The 14608-nt window shown below is 48.0% G+C and overlaps 8 non-coding genes across 8 annotated transcripts; all 8 read left to right on the forward strand.

Annotated features, from left to right (window-relative positions):
• The first annotated feature begins 10587 nt into the window (after positions 1 to 10587).
• On the forward strand, positions 10588 to 10751 carry LOC135043032 (U1 spliceosomal RNA). Its single transcript, XR_010236058.1, has one exon. It is a non-coding gene; the product is annotated as a U1 spliceosomal RNA (small nuclear RNA).
• A 152-nt stretch (positions 10752 to 10903) lies between these two features.
• Positions 10904 to 11066, forward strand: LOC135043037 (U1 spliceosomal RNA). The gene has a single exon (XR_010236063.1). It is a non-coding gene; the product is annotated as a U1 spliceosomal RNA (small nuclear RNA).
• A 673-nt stretch (positions 11067 to 11739) lies between these two features.
• On the forward strand, positions 11740 to 11903 carry LOC135043029 (U1 spliceosomal RNA). The gene has a single exon (XR_010236055.1). It is a non-coding gene; the product is annotated as a U1 spliceosomal RNA (small nuclear RNA).
• Positions 11904 to 12055: 152 nt separating this feature from the next.
• LOC135043039 (U1 spliceosomal RNA) lies at positions 12056 to 12218 on the forward strand. The gene has a single exon (XR_010236065.1). It is a non-coding gene; the product is annotated as a U1 spliceosomal RNA (small nuclear RNA).
• A 671-nt stretch (positions 12219 to 12889) lies between these two features.
• Positions 12890 to 13053, forward strand: LOC135043033 (U1 spliceosomal RNA). The gene has a single exon (XR_010236059.1). It is a non-coding gene; the product is annotated as a U1 spliceosomal RNA (small nuclear RNA).
• Positions 13054 to 13205: 152 nt separating this feature from the next.
• LOC135043040 (U1 spliceosomal RNA) lies at positions 13206 to 13368 on the forward strand. Its single transcript, XR_010236066.1, has one exon. It is a non-coding gene; the product is annotated as a U1 spliceosomal RNA (small nuclear RNA).
• Positions 13369 to 14038: 670 nt separating this feature from the next.
• Positions 14039 to 14202, forward strand: LOC135043030 (U1 spliceosomal RNA). Its single transcript, XR_010236056.1, has one exon. It is a non-coding gene; the product is annotated as a U1 spliceosomal RNA (small nuclear RNA).
• Positions 14203 to 14354: 152 nt separating this feature from the next.
• Positions 14355 to 14513, forward strand: LOC135043038 (U1 spliceosomal RNA). Its single transcript, XR_010236064.1, has one exon. It is a non-coding gene; the product is annotated as a U1 spliceosomal RNA (small nuclear RNA).
• The last annotated feature ends 95 nt before the right edge of the window (positions 14514 to 14608 follow it).

Genomic DNA, 14608 nt, shown 5'->3' on the forward strand with positions numbered 1-14608 from the left:
GAGACATTCACCAGCAATTGCCTCCAGAAAGTACACAGGGATCTGAGATGGTGGATTCCAGTGGGGACGAATTAATAATCTGTGAGGAGGGGGATGTACACAGTGAAAGGGGTGAGGAATCGGAGGATGATGAGGTGGACATCTTGCCTCTGTAGAGCCAGTTTGTGCAAGGAGAGATTGATTGATTCTTTTTTGGTGGGGGCCCAAACCAACCAGTCATTTCAGTCAGTCGTGTGGCAGACCCTGTCGCTGAAATGATGGGTTCGTCAATGTTTTTCTTTTCAATCTAAACCCCTGCAGTTTTCTGTAAGCATCTGCTTCGCTATGATGATCAACAAGTCACAAGGGAAAACACTCAGGGCTGGAGGCGTAGATCTTAGGACCAGCTGCTACAAGCATGGCAGAGGTGTCACTATCACTGGTGACACCCAGAGAGGCGGCGAGGGAGATTGTAATGCAGTGCGCGCAGATAAGCAGCGCAATGGTAAAAAGGAGGCATGGTCTCATAGGTAGGGGCGTGGCCTGAATCACCATTTTGTTGCTGCAGGTATCCCGGGGGTTGGGGGCTGTACCCGGGGACTAGTGTGTGAGTGGTGCTGGCTCCTGCACAGTGACAGAAACTGGGTATTGCACGTAATGTCACAGTGAAACACCCATATTCTGTCACTGAAGAAGAGCCGGCACTTTTGTGTCACCCCACTTGGCGGGTGACACTCGGGTGTGTGCCGCAACCCCGTTGTGATGCCACTGACCCATGGGAAGCTTTACGTGGCTTACCCATGTGTTAGTAGCCCCAAGCATCTTTTGTGTTAGTCCCTGAAGAAAAACTTCAAATATTGTTTACAATTTTGTAATCAATGGCCTAATTCAGTAAGGATTGCAAATTCTGCTAAGTAACAGAATTTGCAATCCTTTGGTTCGCATGCTGGGGCCACCCATCACAGGGCATGGCCACCCAGCATGCCGCCTCCCTTCTTGACCACGCTGAAATTGCAGTCTCAGTGCAGTTCAGCGTGATCATAAAAAATGGGTTAGCCTCCTGTTGGTGCAGACTGTACGTGTGCGCAGGAAGCCGCCACCATTTTTGTGATCGCAACGGCTGCATGTGATGTCATGCAGCCGCTCTGACCACGCCTCCTGTTTCTCCGTTGAAGCCCTGCCCCCGCACCGCTCCATCTCCGACTTTGAAATGGAGTGTTGCTGACCCCCCCCCCGCACCGATTGACAGTAACAGAAAATGCAGGCGCATGCGTATGCTCTTAGCAATTTTTGCAGTTGGATTGCTTATTGTGATTGCAATCCAACCTGAATCAGGCTCTATTACCTATCACAATGCACTGCAGGTAGTATAAAATGGGGTTAATATAGGAGAAAACCCCCCAGAGCTGTGCTCCTTAACTGTCCCTGGTGGCTAGTGGAGCGGCTGCCCAGTAATCAGTGTCCACGCCAGTGCGCACACGGCCCGCCCCCTACAGCCATGCTGGATCACGGTATAGTGTGGGCACAGAAGCCCCTTACCTCCCTTTCATCAGCGGCCTCGTGATCCCGGAGGGCGGTGTGTGTGTGACTGACCTTAGGAAGAAACCGGAGCCTCCGCTGCAGTGACCCAGCAACCAGGGCACGGGAGAATACTGCGCCGCTGGGAGTGATGGAGCTGCAGTAAAGATGTCTATTAGACCTAGCCTGCTGCAGCCCTTGTACATTCTTATAAAAAAAGTTCTTCTTTTCTTGTCAAAATTAATAGCTAAGTATAGGCTGCCTGAGGCAGCCCCCTGTTAAGTGTCCTGCTACTGAAGGCACCAACTACAAACTTAGCTCCCTGTTCATGGAAGCGAGGTTATAGAGCAGGGGGCGCTGAGCATCTTGGGAACAGTCAAAAAGCTTTGAGCCTGTTGGTGCCTCAGATCAAGATCCTACTCTACACCACAATGTGAATCCTTGTGGAGTCCAGTGTACCCCACAGAAGAAATGAATGTGTCACATCCATTGGCAGCAACATTAGAATAGCTGCTGATGGGCACAATTGAGAAAGGAAGGGGGGAAAACATTTGAATCCAGCACATATATGTAATTTGAATATGTAATTTGTACCTTCCTACTTTAAAATGTAATGGATGAACCTCACCCTGTGAGAACTATCTTCATGATCAAGAGATCTCATATGCAAGATAAGTATGTGTTGGCAGAGGCGCTCACTGGGCAGAGATGCTGATCGCATCTCTGGCATGTGCCGGTGCACTGCGGCACCAGCACACACACACACACACACACACACACACTTCAGACCTGATCTCCTGTTGTGTGAATATGCACAGCAGAGATCAGGTCTGAATACAGCTGTCAGTAAGGCAGGGATCTGCTGCTGCCAGTGAGGCAGGGATGTGCTGCTGTCAGTGAAGCAGTGATCTGCTGCTGCCAGTGAGGCAGGGATCTGCTGCTGCCAGTGAGGCAGGGATGTGCTGCTATAAGTGAGGCAGGTATGTGCTGCTGTCAATGAGGCAGGGATGTGCTGCTGTCAGTGAAGCAGGGATGTGCTGCTGTCAGCAAGGCAGTGATCTGCTGCCGACTATCTCCCTATCACCCCTGCCTGAGTCACACACTTTCCCTGTCACCCCTGCCCCAGTTACCCACTATCTCCCAGTCACCGCTGCCTCAGTTAACCACTATACCTGCGACCCCTGCCTCAGTCACCCACTATACCAGTCACCCCTGCTTTAGTCACCCACTATCTCTGTCACCCCTGCCTCAGTCAACCACTATCTCCATATCACCCCTACCTCAGTCACCCGCTATCCCTGTCACCTCTGCCTCAGTCACCCACTGTCACCCTATCACCCCTGCCTCAGTCACCCACTATCCCTGTCACCCCTGCCTCAGTCTCCTACTGTCCCTGTCACCCCTGCCACAGTCATCCACTATATCCCTATCACCCCTGCCTTAGTCACTGACTATCTCCCAGTCACCCCGGCCTCAGTCACCCACTATCTCCCAGTCATACATGCTTCAGTCACCCACTATCTCCCAGTCATCCCTGCCTCAGTCACCTACTGACACCAGTGCAGACATTTCTGCTGCGGCCTCTCCACTCTCCAGCGTGAACGTACTGACGACTGAGGAAATCCGCTTCCCAGTTGAGGACTCCGGGAATGAACACTGCCGATATTGCTGGCAGATGACGTTCTACCCAACTGAGGATTTTTGATACTTCCAGCTTTGCCATGCAATTTCGAGTGCCGCCTTGATGATTTGTGTACACTACAGTGCAGTGGTGGGATTCAAATAAATTAACAACCGGTTCTATGTCCTAATGACCATTTTAAGTATACCAAAAGACATACCTAAAGGTAGTTTAATAATTCACGTATTTAATACTCCAATAAGAACAATAAAAGAGGTACACAAAAGTAGATGAAAAGAGGGACTACATACATACCCCCCCAGCCAGTCGCCCTTACCACAGGACAGGTCCTGCACTTGATTCCTCGATGCAGCTGCACGCTGGTGGTAGGTGGTGATAGGTGAGTGACCGCTCCGCTCCTGAAAATGGTGCCTCATAGGAACGGGCATTCCGGAACCAGTGGTGGAGCCCTCTGTCACCCCTGCTTAACCTGAGCTGCCGTCCGCACACCCGCCCCCCCGCACAGACCGCAACAGGGCCTTGTGTCTGTGTAGCACTGCAGAGTTCCTCCGCGCCCGGTCCACCCTCTCTCAGCGTCTGGACATGCTTACTGCGCATGTCAGGACTCCAGGGAGAGGAGGAGTCAGCAGGACAGGGCCGGGCGCAGAGGAACTCTGCAGTGGTACACAAACAATGACGCTCGGCCCTGTTGCGGTCACCGGTCTGTGCTGGCGGGCTGGTGTGCGGGCGGCAGCTCAGGCTAGGATAGAGGGCTTCCGGTGCAAATATATCCCTGGCAGTGCTCATTAGCAAACGGTTCTCAGAACTGTACCTAATATTAGGTATCGGTTCTATGGAACCGGTGCGAACCGGCTGAATCCCACCACTGCTACCGTGGTGTTGTTGTCCGATTGTACTTGAACAGGCCTGTTCTGTACTAGAGGCAGGGCCAGTGTCAATGAATTGAACACTGCCCGCAATTCCAGAATGTTTATCGGGAGGAGAGATTCCTCCCTGGTCCACCGATGGTGAAGGGTCGTTATCACGGCCATGACCTTGGTGAATTTCCGAGGTGCCGTGGCCAAACCAGAAGGCAGGACCTGAAATCCAAAAACTAACCAGGCACAACACTGCTTAGCTTCCAACATCAGATGAGATTGGACATATCCAGTGTGATGCGGCTGTAGATGATGTTTGCTGTTTCTAACTTCTACTTCTAACTACTGGTACATCAATGAATAAGTTTCAAAATATAATGCATCAAGAGAACGGTGTTGGTAGTATAAAACTACCTACAGCACCTGGTATTCCCAGGTGGTCTCACATCCAAGAACAAACCAGGCCTAAAATCAGGTGATATTGGGCATATACAGTGTGGTGTGGCTGTAGATGAGCTTAGTGGTTTCTGTTAGAGTTCTTCTACTTCTAACTACTCGTACATAAATGAGTAAGCAGCCGATTTATTAAACCTGGTGAAATGATAATTTGCATGGTGATAAAGTACCAGCCAATCAGCTCCTAATTGCCATGTCACAGGCTGGGTTTGAAAAATGACAGTTAGGAGCTGACTGGCTGGTACTTTATCACATTGCACTTTATCAGTTCACCAGGCTTAATAGATCTGCCCCAATGTTTCAAAATGGAATGTATCAAGAGAACGGTGTTAGTATTGTAAAAATACACACAGCTCCTGGTATTTCCTTGTGGTCTCCCATCCAAGTACTAAAACCAGGACCAACACTGCTCAGCTTCCATGATCAGGAGAGATTGGGCAAATCCAGTGTGCTGTGGCTGTAGATGAGCTGGTGGTTTCTGTTACAGCTCTTCTACTTCTAACTTCTGGTACATAAAAGAATACATGTAAAAATTAAATGTACCAAGAAAATGGTGTTGGTAGTTTAAAAACACCTAAAGAATCTGATACTACCAAGCAGTCTCCCATCCATGTATTAACAAAGTCCAATACTGCTTTGCTTCAAAAATCAAATGAGATTGGGCATATCCAGTGTGGTGTGGCTTTAGATAAGCTTTGTGGTTTCTGTTAGAGCTCTTCTACTTCTAACTACTGGTACATTAACGAATATGTATAACAGGCATGTCCAAACTGCGGCCCTCCAGCTGTTGAGAAACTACTCATCCCAGCATGCCCTGACGCAGCTTTAGCATTCCCTGACAGCAAAACTGTGTCTGGGCATGCTGGGATATGTAGTTTCACAACAGCTGGAGGGCCGCAGTTTGGACATGCCTGATGTATAAGGTTGTAGTTTATCCAATATGCCTTTACTACCTTACCTTTCAACCCCCCCTCCCTCCCCTCTTCTCCTTATAACTTCCTTAGTTCTCTCCTCCTCGTGTGTGCGTTATTTGTTTTCTCATACGTCCTAGAGGATGCTGGGGTCACATTAAGAACCATGGGGTATAGACGGGATCCGCAGGAGACATGGGCACTTTAAGACTTTCAAAGGGTGTGAACTGTCTCCTCCCTCTATGCCCCTCCTCCAGACTCCAGTTTTAGTATTGTGCGCAGTGATACTGGATGCACTACAGAGGAGCTCTACTGAGTTTCTCTGAAAAGACTAGTTAGTTTTTTTTATTTTCAGGGAGGCTGCTGGCAACAGTCTCCCTGCTTCGTTGGACTTAGGGGAGAGAAGTATGACCAACTTCTAGTGAGTTCAATGGCTCTGCTTCAGGCTGACAGGACACCATTAGCTCCTGAGGGTGCTGATCGCTGGGTACGCCTAGATGCACACTCCCGCAGCCTGCCGTCACCCCCTTACAGAGCCAGAAGACAGGTGAGTAGCAGAAGAACAGAAGACTTCTTCTTCAGTGACGGCATTCTGAGGTACCGAGCAGCGAGCGGAACGCTGCGCGCCATGCTCACACACAAACACAGGCACTGCAGGGTGCAGGGCACGGGGGGGGGGGCACCCTGGGCAGCATAAATTCCTCACAAAAGGCTGGAAAAAGTGGACATTAGTGCCTGGGCACTGTCCTTACCCCAATAGCGTAATTAATTATTTCTGAGCGGGACAGATACGCGCCATTACAGCGGCGGGGCTTCTTCCTCACCTCACCAGAACATCTTTAGAGCATTACAAGTCTATCACTATAGAGTTTATTATTTCCCAGACTGTGTACTTTTGGCGCTGGATTGTGAGCTGAAAAATCCTCTGTGTCCCTCTGACAGATTTACTGACGGTCTGTCCCCCATAAGCCGGTGTGTCTGTGGGTACTTGGTATATGTGTGTCAACATGTCGGTGGCTGAATGTTTTTCCCAAGAGGAAACTATATTAGGAATGCAGACATATGATGGTGGCCCTGTTGGCACCACCAATAACTGACTGGGTAAATGTTTCAGTAATATCAGAGTAAGGTTGGATAAATCTGTGTCCCAGACACAGACGTAGAGAATAGATGTGATATTCATGGCTATGTTTCTTTTCCCTCAGGCCCCGCTGGGTCGCAAAAATGTTATTTTGCCCAGTTACTACACACTGATACTGACACGGATACTGATACTTATGTCGACCATAATGTTTCCTGATTAGATCCAATATTGGCAAGGAGCATTCAGTACATGATTGTGGATATTAAGGACATATTAAAATCACTGAAGACCCTGCTGTTCCTGACAAAGGGGTCTATATGTATGTATATATAGATATATAATGAAAGCTGATGTAACGTTCCTCCATCTCTGTTTGAGAAAGTCTGGGCCAGCTCGACAAGATGGTTTCAAATCCCCAAAAGGATTCTGGTTGTTTATTCATTTCCCGCCGCGGACAGAATAAAGTGGGAGTCACCCCCTGTTCTGCACGGGGCCCTGTCACAAATCCAGCGGATCGTATGCAGGAAGCTACATTATTTCTAGTTATGTAACCACGGGTACATTACTTAGACCTGCCATTACATGTGCATGGGTGAGTAGTAGTATTCAAGAATTGGTCGAATACCTTGTCATCCGATATAGATACCCTGGAGAGATGGGATACTCCTTACGTTGTATCATATCAAGGACACTGCAGCATACTTACGTGAGACTGCAAGGGATATAGGACTCTTGAGTTCACGGGCCAATTTCATGGCAGTGTCGAATAGGAGGGCATTGTGGATTCACCAAGAGAATGCTGATGCTGACTCCAAGAAGAAAGGGAGTCTCTTCCCTATGAAGGTGAAGCCTTGTTTGGTGACTGCCTAGTTAATTTGATCTCGGCAGCTCCCGCAGGTAAGTCAACCTTCTTGCCCTATGTTCCCTCCCAACGGATGAAGACGCATCATTCTCTGATGCAGTCATTTCGGCCCAATAGATATGCAAGAAGTTAAGATTCCCCTTTCTTTGCAGGTAGAGGAAGGAGAAGAGAGAAGAGGTCTGCATCCTCTTCAAGATCGCAGGAGCAGAGATCATCCTCTGCTTCTGCCAAATCCACTGCATGACGCTGGGGCTCTCTTGCAGGAGCCCGCACCAGTGGGGGCACGTCTAAAACTCTTCAGTCAGTTCTGGATTCATTCGGACATGGACTCGTGTGTTTTACAAATAGTGTCCCAAGGGTACAAACTGGGGTTTCAAGATGTTCCCCCTCACCGATTGTTCAAACATTAAGTTACTGTGCTATTCCTGGGTTATATAGCGCTGGGGTATGTGCTGGCATACTCTCTCTCTGTCTCTCCAAAGGGCCTTGTGGGGAAATTGTCTTCAGTATTGGCAAGGAAAAGCTGTCTTGTACCTTTGCATTTTTCTCCCAAACGAAGGACACTAGAAAGAAAATTTTAAAGCCTCCTGTTAGGCCATCATCTACACGACATAGCCCTGAATTTTCCAATGCGTAGCTCTTTGCAAAAGAGAGATATTGGCAAGGAAAAGCTGTCTTGTACCTTTGCATTTTTCTCCCAAACGAAGGACACTAGAAAGAGAATTTTAAAGCCTCCTGTTAGGCCATCATCTACACGACATAGCCCTGAATTTTCCAATGCGCAGCTCTTTGCAAAAGAGAGATATTGGCAAGGAAAAGCTGTCTTGTACCATTGCATTTTTCTCCCAAACGAAGGACACTAGAAAGAAAATTTTAAAGCCTCCTGTTAGGCCATCATCTACACGACATAGCCCTGAATTTTCCAATGCGCAGCTCTTTGCAAAAGAGAGATATTGGCAAGGAAAAGCTGTCTTGTACCTTTGCATTTTTCTCCCAAACGAAGGACACTAGAAAGAAAATTTTAAAGCCTCCTGTTAGGCCATCATCTACACGACATAGCCCTGAATTTTCCAATGCGCAGCTCTTTGCAAAAGAGAGATATTGGCAAGGAAAAGCTGTCTTGTACCATTGCATTTTTCTCCCAAACGAAGGACACTAGAAAGAAAATTTTAAAGCCTCCTGTTAGGCCATCATCTACACGACATAGCCCTAAATTTTCCAATGCGTAGCTCTTTGCAAAAGAGAGATATTGGCAAGGAAAAGCTGTCTTGTACCTTTGCATTTTTCTCCCAAACGAAGGACACTAGAAAGAAAATTTTAAAGCCTCCTGTTAGGCCATCATCTACACGACATAGCCCTGAATTTTCCAATGCGCAGCTCTTTGCAAAAGAGAGATATTGGCAAGGAAAAGCTGTCTTGTACCTTTGCATTTTTCTCCCAAACGAAGGTCACTAGAAAGAAAATTTTAAAGCCTCCTGTTAGGCCATCATCTACACGACATAGCCCTGAATTTTCCAATGCGTAGCTCTTTGCAAAAGAGAGATATTGGCAAGGAAAAGCTGTCTTGTACCTTTGCATTTTTCTCCCAAACGAAGGACACTAGAAAGAAAATTTTAAAGCCTCCTGTTAGGCCATCATCTACACGACATAGCCCTGAATTTTCCAATGCGCAGCTCTTTGCAAAAGAGAGATATTGGCAAGGAAAAGCTGTCTTGTACCTTTGCATTTTTCTCCCAAACGAAGGTCACTAGAAAGAAAATTTTAAAGCCTCCTGTTAGGCCATCATCTACACGACATAGCCCTGAATTTTCCAATGCGTAGCTCTTTGCAAAAGAGAGATATTGGCAAGGAAAAGCTGTCTTGTACCTTTGCATTTTTCTCCCAAACGAAGGACACTAGAAAGAAAATTTTAAAGCCTCCTGTTAGGCCATCATCTACACGACATAGCCCTGAATTTTCCAATGCGCAGCTCTTTGCAAAAGAGAGATATTGGCAAGGAAAAGCTGTCTTGTACCATTGCATTTTTCTCCCAAACGAAGGACACTAGAAAGAACATTTTAAAGCCTCCTGTTAGGCCATCATCTACACGACATAGCCCTGAATTTTCCAATGCGCAGCTCTTTGCAAAAGAGAGATATTGGCAAGGAAAAGCTGTCTTGTACCTTTGCATTTTTCTCCCAAACGAAGGTCACTAGAAAGAAAATTTTAAAGCCTCCTGTTAGGCCATCATCTACACGACATAGCCCTGAATTTTCCAATGCGTAGCTCTTTGCAAAAGAGAGATATTGGCAAGGAAAAGCTGTCTTGTACCTTTGCATTTTTCTCCCAAACGAAGGACACTAGAAAGAAAATTTTAAAGCCTCCTGTTAGGCCATCATCTACACGACATAGCCCTGAATTTTCCAATGCGCAGCTCTTTGCAAAAGAGAGATATTGGCAAGGAAAAGCTGTCTTGTACCTTTGCATTTTTCTCCCAAACGAAGGACACTAGAAAGAAAATTTTAAAGCCTCCTGTTAGGCCATCATCTACACGACATAGCCCTGAATTTTCCAATACTTGACTGCATAATTTGTGTTTCCCCTGGTCGGCTCTCATATAATTCAGATCTCTTTGTCTCAGGTCTCTCTCCAGCCTAGTTTGCTGTCTGTTTCCACTTCTCTTTTCTTGAGCCGCTCCCTTCTATGCCCTTGCGCACTATCCTGACTTCTCCCGTCTGCTTACTTTGTGCCTTCCAACGCACAATGCGAACTACAGGTAGTGCTGCAGGGCCCACACCCTTTTATTTGCCTTACAGAGCAGCTCTGGAGCTGTTACAGTGCCCAGCTGCTGCAAGAAATCAGCTTGAATGCTTCAGGGGCTGGGGCATAGCCAACATGAGCCCCACACCGAATGAGGGTGCAGGTGTTTAATGCGAACTAGGGGTCATCCAAGCGCCGCAAAAGGCCGCCATGCCCTGCACGCCCCTTTTCTCTTTTCATATGCAGATGAGGGTTGAAGCCAACTTTGACCCACTGCTTGGATGACATCACCATATGCAAATCCATCTGCTGCAGGCCTTCCCCCAGGAATGCTTGTACTAGTTGTTGCATTTGGTTTGTTGTTTGGGGGTGCTTCAGTATTAGGCAGCCTTCTGCCCTCCCATGTTCATCTGAAAATATGTGTTCTCCCTGCAGTTGTTGTCCCCAGATGAGAGTTCCCTTGTGCTGCCTCAGTTGAATCTCCTTTACTTGACAGAGATGTGCCTGAGCAGCGGCCCTCCCCAGCCCTATCCCAAATCATACTTATTTTGCATAGGAGATACCATGGTCATGAAGATTGTTCTCCCAGGGTGAGGTTCATTCATTGCATTCTGGGTATGCTGACCCCTGTGATTTCCCCAAATGTGGGAAACTCGACTGCATTATTTGTGGTAGAGGGGGACTATGTTTGTGCTTTCCTCTGGTCAGCTCTGGTAAAAGTCAGATTTATTTGTCTCAGATCTTCCTCTAGCCTTGTTCCTCTTTCAAGAGTTCCCTTGTGCTGCCTCAGTTGGATCTCCTTCACTTGACAGGGGGGTGCCCGAGCAGCGACCCTCCCCAGCTCTAGCCCAACTCCTACTTACCTGCCAGGTGAGATACTATGATCATGAAGGTGCTTCTCCCAGGGCAAGGCTCACCCATTGCACTCTGGGTGTGCTGCTCCTGCAATTTCCCCAAATGTGGGACACTTGACTGCATAATTTGTGTTTCCCCTGGTCGGCTCTCGTATAATTCAGATCTCTTTGTCTCAGGTCTCTCTCCAGCCTAGTTTGCTGTCTGTTTCCACTTCTCTTTTCTTGAGCCGCTCCCTTCTATGCCCTTGCGCACTATCCTGACTTCTCCCGTCTGCTTACTTTGTGCCTTCCAATGCACAATGCAAACTACAGGTAGTGCTGCAGGGCCCACACCCTTTTACTTGCCTTACAGAGCAGCTCTGGAGCTGTTACAGTGCCCAGCTGCTGTAAGAAATCAGCTTGAATGCTTCAGGGGCTGGGGCATAGCCAACATGAGCCCCACACCGAAGGAGGGTGGAGGTGTTTAATGCGAACTAGGGGTCATCCAAGCGCCGCAAAAGGCCGCCATGCCCTGCACGCCCCTTTTCTCTTTTTTGATATGCAGACGAGGGTTGAAGCCAACTTTGACCCACTGCTTGGATGGCATTACCATATGCAAATCAATCTGCTGCAGGCCTTCCCCCAGGAATGCTTGCACTAGTTGTTGCATTTGGTTTGTTGTTTGGGGGTGCTTCAGTATTAGGCAGCCTTCTGCCCTCCCATGTTCATCTGAAAATATGTGTTCTCCCTGCAGTTGTTGTCCCCAGATGAGAGTTCCCTTGTGCTGCCTCAGTTGAATCTCCTTTACTTGACAGAGATGTGCCTGAGCAGCGGCCCTCCCCAGCCCTATCCCAAATCATACTTATTTTGCATAGGAGATACCATGGTCATGAAGATTGTTCTCCCAGGGTGAGGTTCATTCATTGCATTCTGGGTATGCTGACCCCTGTGATTTCCCCAAATGTGGGAAACTCGACTGCATTATTTGTGGTAGTGGGGGACTGTGTTTGTGCTTTCTTCTGGTCAACTCTGGTAAAAGTCAGATTTCTTTGTCTCAGATCTTCCTCTAGCCTTGTTCTTCTTTCGAGAGTTCCCTTGTGCTGCCTCAGTTGGATCTCCTTCACTTGACAGGGGGGTGCACGAGCAGCGACCCTCCCCAGCTCTAGCCCAACTCCTATTTACCTGCCAGGTGAGATACTATGATCAGGAAGGTGCTTCTCCCAGGGCAAGGCTCACCCATTGCACTTTGGGTGTGCTGCTCCTGCGATTTCCCCAAATGTGGGACACTTGACTGCATAATTTGTGTTTCCTCTGGTCGGCTCTCATATAATTCAGATCTCTTTGTCTCAGGTCTTTCTCCAGCCTAGTTTGCTGTCTGTTTCCACTTCTCTTTTCTTGAGCCGCTCCCTTCTATGCCCTTGCGCACTATCCTGACCTCTCCCGTCTGCTTACTTTGTGCCTTCCACCGCACAATGCATACTACAGGTAGTGCTGCAGGGCCCACACCCTTTTACATGCTTTACAGAGCAGCTCTGGAGCTGTTACAGTGCCCAGCTGCTGCAAGAAATCATCTTGAATGCTTCAGGGGCTGGGGCATAGCCAACATGAGCCCCACACCGAAGGATGGTGGAGATGTTTAATGCGAATTAGGGGTCATCCAAGCGCCACAAAAGGACGCCATGCCCTGCACATCCCTTTTTTCTTTTCATATGCAGACGAGGGTTGAAGCCAACTTTGACCAACTGCTTGGATGACATCACCATATGCAAATCCATCTGCTGCAGGCCTTCCCCCAGGAATGCTTGCACTAGTTGTTGCATTTGGTTTGTTGTTTAGGGGTGCTTCAGTATTAGGCAGCCTTCTGCCCTCCCATGTTCATCTGAAAATATGTGTTCTCCCTGCAGTTGTTGTCCCCAGATGAGAGTTCCCTTGTGCTGCCTCAGTTGAATCTCCTTTACTTGACAGAGATGTGCCTGAGCAGCGGCCCTCCCCAGCCCTATCCCAAATCATACTTATTTTGCATAGGAGATACCATGGTCATGAAGATTGTTCTCCCAGGGTGAGGTTCATTCATTGCATTCTGGGTATGCTGACCCCTGTGATTTCACCAAATGTGGGAAACTCAACTGCATTATTTGTGGTAGTGGGGGACTGTGTTTGTGCTTTCTTCTGGTCAACTCTGGTAAAAATCAGATTTCTTTGTCTCAGATCTTCCTCTAGCCTTGTTCCTCTTTCGAGAGTTCCCTTGTGCTGCCTCAGTTGGATCTCCTTCACTTGACAGGGGGGTACCCGAGCAGCGACCCTTCGCAGCTCTAGCCCAACTCCTACTTACCTGCCAGGTGAGATACTATGATCATGTAGGTGCTTCTCCCAGGGCAAGGCTCACCCATTGCACTCTGGGTGTGCTGCCCCTGTGATTTCCCCAAATGTGGGAAACTTGACTGCATAATTTGTGTTTCCCCTGGTCGGCTCTCGTATAATTCAGATCTCTTTGTCTCAGGTCTCTCTCCAGCCTAGTTTGCTGTCTGTTTCCACTTCTCTTTTCTTGAGCCGCTCCCTTCTATGCCCTTGCGCACTATCCTGACATCTCCCGTCTGCTTACTTGTGCCTTCCAACGCACAATGCATACTACAGGTAGTGCTGCAGGGCCCACACCCTTTTACATGCCTTACAGAACAGCTCTGGAGCTGTTACAGTGCCCAGCTGCTGCAAGAAATCATCTTGAATGCTTCAGGGGCTGGGGCATAGCCAACATGAGACCCACACCGAAGGAGGGTGGAGATGTTTAATGTGAATTAGGGGTCATCCAAGCGCCACAAAAGGACGCCATGCCCTGCACATCCCTTTTTTCTTTTCATATGCAGACGAGGGTTGAAGCCAACTTTGACCCACTGCTTGGATGACATCACCATATGCAAATCCATCTGCTGTAGGCCTTCCCCCAGGAATGCTTGTACTAGTTGTTGCATTTGGTTTGTTGTTTGGGGGTGCTTCAGTATTAGGCAGCCTTCTGCCCTCCCATGTTCATCTGAAAATATGTGTTCTCCCAGCAGTTGTTGTCCCCAGATGAGAGTTCCCTTGTGCTGCCTCAGTTGAATCTCCTTTACTTGACAGAGATGTGCCTGAGCAGCGGCCCTCCCCAGCTCTATCCCAAATCATACTTATTTTGCATAGGAGATACCATGGTCATGAAGATTGTTCTCCCAGGGTGAGGTTCATTCATTGCATTCTGGGTATGCTGACTCCTATGATTTCCCCAAATGTGGGAAACTCGACTGCATTATTTGTGGTAGTGGGGGACTGTGTTTGTGCTTTCCTCTGGTCAGCTCTGGTAAAAGTCAGATTTATTTGTCTCAGATCTTCCTCTAGCCTTGTTCTTCTTTCGAGAGTTCCCTTGTGCTGCCTCAGTTGGATCTCCTTCACTTGACAGGGGGGTGCCCGAGCATCGACCCTCCCCAGCTCAAGCCCAACTCCTACTTACCTGCCAGGTGAGATACTATGATCATGAAGGTGCTTCTCCCAGGGCAAGGCTCACCCATTGCACTCTGGGTGTGCTGCTCCTGCGATTTCCCCAAATGTGGGAAACTTGACTGCATAATTTGTTTTCTTTCAAAAATCCACTTAATTTTCTTTACCCTATTATTAAAATGGTAATTGACAAAAACAAACTACATTGTCACCAGAAGAGCAATACAAAATGTACAAGTGATATATTAAAATCATCTTT

This window comes from Pseudophryne corroboree, unplaced genomic scaffold (assembly GCF_028390025.1).
Source record: "Pseudophryne corroboree isolate aPseCor3 unplaced genomic scaffold, aPseCor3.hap2 scaffold_850, whole genome shotgun sequence".
NCBI lineage: Eukaryota > Metazoa > Chordata > Amphibia > Anura > Myobatrachidae > Pseudophryne > Pseudophryne corroboree.